Genomic DNA, 3,784 nt, shown 5'->3' with positions numbered 1-3,784 from the left:
ATTCTGAGCTTGAAATTGTGAAATGCATTTTGAGGTGAAAAGCAAAGTTAGATGAAATTCATCCAGCATATATTTCTATAAATCAGTATAGAAAAGTACATGACCTTGAAAAGCTGGTAGAAATTAATCTTGGGATCCACCTCTTGGAACACTTTCGTCCTGCCCATTAAAGTGCTAAGTCATTTAAAATACAAGTGTTTTAAATACTTTGTGAGGAAGCTGAATTGAATGTGCAGTCTTTTTACAATATTCTCTGATGCTGAATTTTGATCAAAGAATTCAAAGACAATCTGTCCAGGAAGAACAATGTGGGCAGTAGAGATAGCTGTTCTTTTACTGGGCAGTTACTTTTGGTGATGCATTTGAGAAAATCATATCTTACCATGCTTCTACTCTGAAGGCCTTTACCACAAACACAATATCAATGACCTGCAAGGACAAATGTGTAGCAAAAGAGCAAGAGTCAGCAGGGGAAAGTATAAAAGCTGTGGAGGGGGGGAATGACATGTTTCTTGTGAAGATGTGATCTTCACTGATCCCTGTTAGCCCAGCTCAGGAAATTGTTGATGTATGACAGGTATAGGTGCAGTTCTTCACTAGGCAATGGAAATAATGGAAAATGTTCTGCCATGTCTGTGATGTTGTCATGGGTTTTAAGTATTTTAGGCTCTGGTTTTCCTCTTTATCTTCTGTTTCTTGTTTTCACTGAATGCAATATAGTGAATTCTGTTCACAACCGTCAGGGGATGAAGCTGCTGTATGTGCTATATGGATGTTTTTCATTTGGTTTTGGTTTACTTTTTTCCATTTTGATACATTTTAAAACTGCCAACTTTGGAAAGCTACAGGGTGTTTATAGTAATAATGGAGAGTATATCAAGATGATGGCAGTGAAATCTGCATGCTTCCTCCACACCATTTTCAACTAGAAAAGTTTGGAAACAAATGGAAAATGGGGAGTGGGTTGTCATAAATGAAACAGAGAAAAAACCTGAAATTAGCATCAATATCCACCTTTGAACTGTACTCAGTGACAAAAGAGACTAGATAATCACTGCTTATTTTAAAGTTTAACATTATTTCAAAGCATAGTTTGTGAAATTTTTCAGAAAGATGAAAGACTTATAAAGCTTCCTTTAATGGAAACTTTTACAAAAACTGGTTTGAATCTTCTAAGTCGACCTTAATAGAAGTGGCTTTAGGTTTATCTACATTAGGACTGAATTTATGGTACTTATGGTTTGTATTTATATTAAGGCTCTTATACACTTTTTAGAATTATGCAAGTTTTAAAACTTTGGTAGAATAATGCATGCTCTCTCTTTCTGTCTCAGAAAGTATGTGTAGTACGATTCATAGTAGAAGCTTGAGGAGGCTGCACTGCGTGACAGAATCAATTATCTTAACACAGCTGCAAAAAGCACCGACTTACTGAACTCACCTTCAGCTTGCCACAGTGCCATAAGTCCAAAGTCATGGATGGGCAGGGAAGAATTTTTGGCTTTTTTATAAGGCACAGGAGAATAGTTGGACTATCACTCTGATCATGCTTTATCAGAGGATAAATTGCCATGGATATTTATTAATGTTTCCAAGGTTCCTACAAAGGATAGAAAGCTCTGTTGAGGATATAGAAAATATATATTGCTCTTTTTTTAGAATGTTCTCCTTTGAAGATTGGTGGATCAGACCCTACTGAACATTAAGCTTGTTGCCATTGTGGATGACTAAGTACAAATTTATGACATCATAAAAATTATGGTGGACTCACCCTTCTCCTTACTGCTTTTTTTCCTCTGAAATGCAAAATGCCTAGATTTATTGTAATTGTTATTATTTTTATTACTATTTTTATTGCTGAATTAATGAAACTTGAAGAGATATAACCAACTTAAATGTATAAGCCAGTATGCACTGCCCTGATGATCCCAGTGTACAATGGTATGACATCAACTTCTCTATAGCACAGAGCATTACTGTGATACATTAGTCATGAGGGAATCATTGACTTCCAGAACAAAACAGCCATTCCCAGATCTTGGCTTGAATTTAGACATCACAGTCCCCTGGGAAAAATGCAGTTCTTTTCAATTTGTCCTCTTTAGATCATATTGTGCCAGTTGTAATCACTTTGAAATAGTGATAACTTCTCTGTGGCTCTACAGTAAAATCATAGCATTTCGAGGAGAAAGCAATGCTTTTCACGGTAGAGATCATGTTATATTATGTTTACAGGGAGTCCAATATCTGTTAGACCTTCTTAATATGAGTGGAGTACACATATTAAGTGATCACAGAAAAATAGAATGGCTTGGGTTAGAAGGGACCTTAAAGATCATATAGTTCCAACCTCCCCAACATGAGTAGGGATGCCACCCCCCAGATCAAGTTCCTGAGGGCTCCATCCAGCCTGGCCTGGAGCACTTCCAGGCATGGAAAATCCACAACTTCTCTAGATGATCAGTTTCTATGCCTCACTATACTCCGAGTAAAAAAATCCTTCCTGATATCTAATTTCTCCCCTTTAATTTATATTGTTCCTCCTTGTCCTATCACTATCACCTCATGTAAGAAGTTGTCCTCCATCTTTTTTATAACCTCCCTTTAGCTACTGGCCACAATGAGGTCTCCCCAGAGCCTTCTCCATGCTGAACAATCCCAGTTCTCTCAGCCTGTCTCCATATGAGAGCTGCTCCAGCCCTCTGACCATCTTCATGGCCCTTCTCTGGACCTGCTCTAACATGTGCAGAGCACTCCAGGCCTACATACAGAACTAAAGGTGAGGTCTTATGAGGGCTGAGTGGAGGGGGAGAATCTTGACCTACTGACCACATATGAAGAGTAAGATGCGATGGAAATTTGAATTCATGGTTAAGGAAGGAAGGAGCATTCCCCTTCCTTCATCTGCTCCATGGCATACAAATCAATTTGCATCTAATACCAAAAGATGGATATCCCTCAATCACATTTTTCTTCATCCTACTCTTGGGTGAAAAAGAATTTACAGTAGCCTTATCAAAGAAATTAAAACTCCACCTGCCCATTTTATAAAAGTAATTAAGGGAAAGTTGGAGACTCAGGTTCCATCCAATCAACAATCAATTTTTGGTTTGGAAATAAGTGAGGAGATATATAATTTCCCAAGAGTCACCATTCTCCATTGGGTAGCATTTTCTGATTCAGTAGTAATTATTTTCTTGAGACAGCACAGATTTAAAAAATGCAATTAAAAAATTCAACACCAGAAAAGGAATTCTGTACTGTGGATTGCTCAGTGGCAGAGGTATAAAAAAACATTTCATCCATAGCTTATGAAGGGAAAATTGTGCAGAAATCTTTTTTACACTTGCTAGACAGAGTGCTCTAAACCTAATTATACCATTTTAATTCTTAGGGTGACTTTTTTTCAGCTTTACTATGTTTTATAAAGATTCGTACTGTTTTTTAATATATGTGTCTATATTGTGGTAGATATCTAAAGGACAAAATCTTCCTTTACATGAATGTTGTTTCTATTGAGATTTTAAGAAAGCTGTCTTTTTGTGGCAGACTTATCCACAAAAACTGTAGTTGTATTGTGCTTGCAAACTAGCATAAACAAAATAGTGGCTTTTAGGGCAAGTACTTAATTTCAAGTTTTCAGAGTGAAGGGTTTGTCAGAGGTATTAGACCAGGAGTTATTTATGCTATTAATATGTATGTGTTCATCTGAAACAGAATGTATTACATGTTTATGGTCTTGTGGGGAACACATCTACTGCAGACAGGAAGACAAGAACGGTGA

Source organism: Corvus brachyrhynchos, unplaced genomic scaffold (genome assembly GCF_000691975.1).
Source record: "Corvus brachyrhynchos isolate BGI_N302 unplaced genomic scaffold, ASM69197v1 scaffold194, whole genome shotgun sequence".
NCBI classification, from domain to species: domain Eukaryota; kingdom Metazoa; phylum Chordata; class Aves; order Passeriformes; family Corvidae; genus Corvus; species Corvus brachyrhynchos.
Note: the sequence above shows the minus strand (reverse complement) of the source record.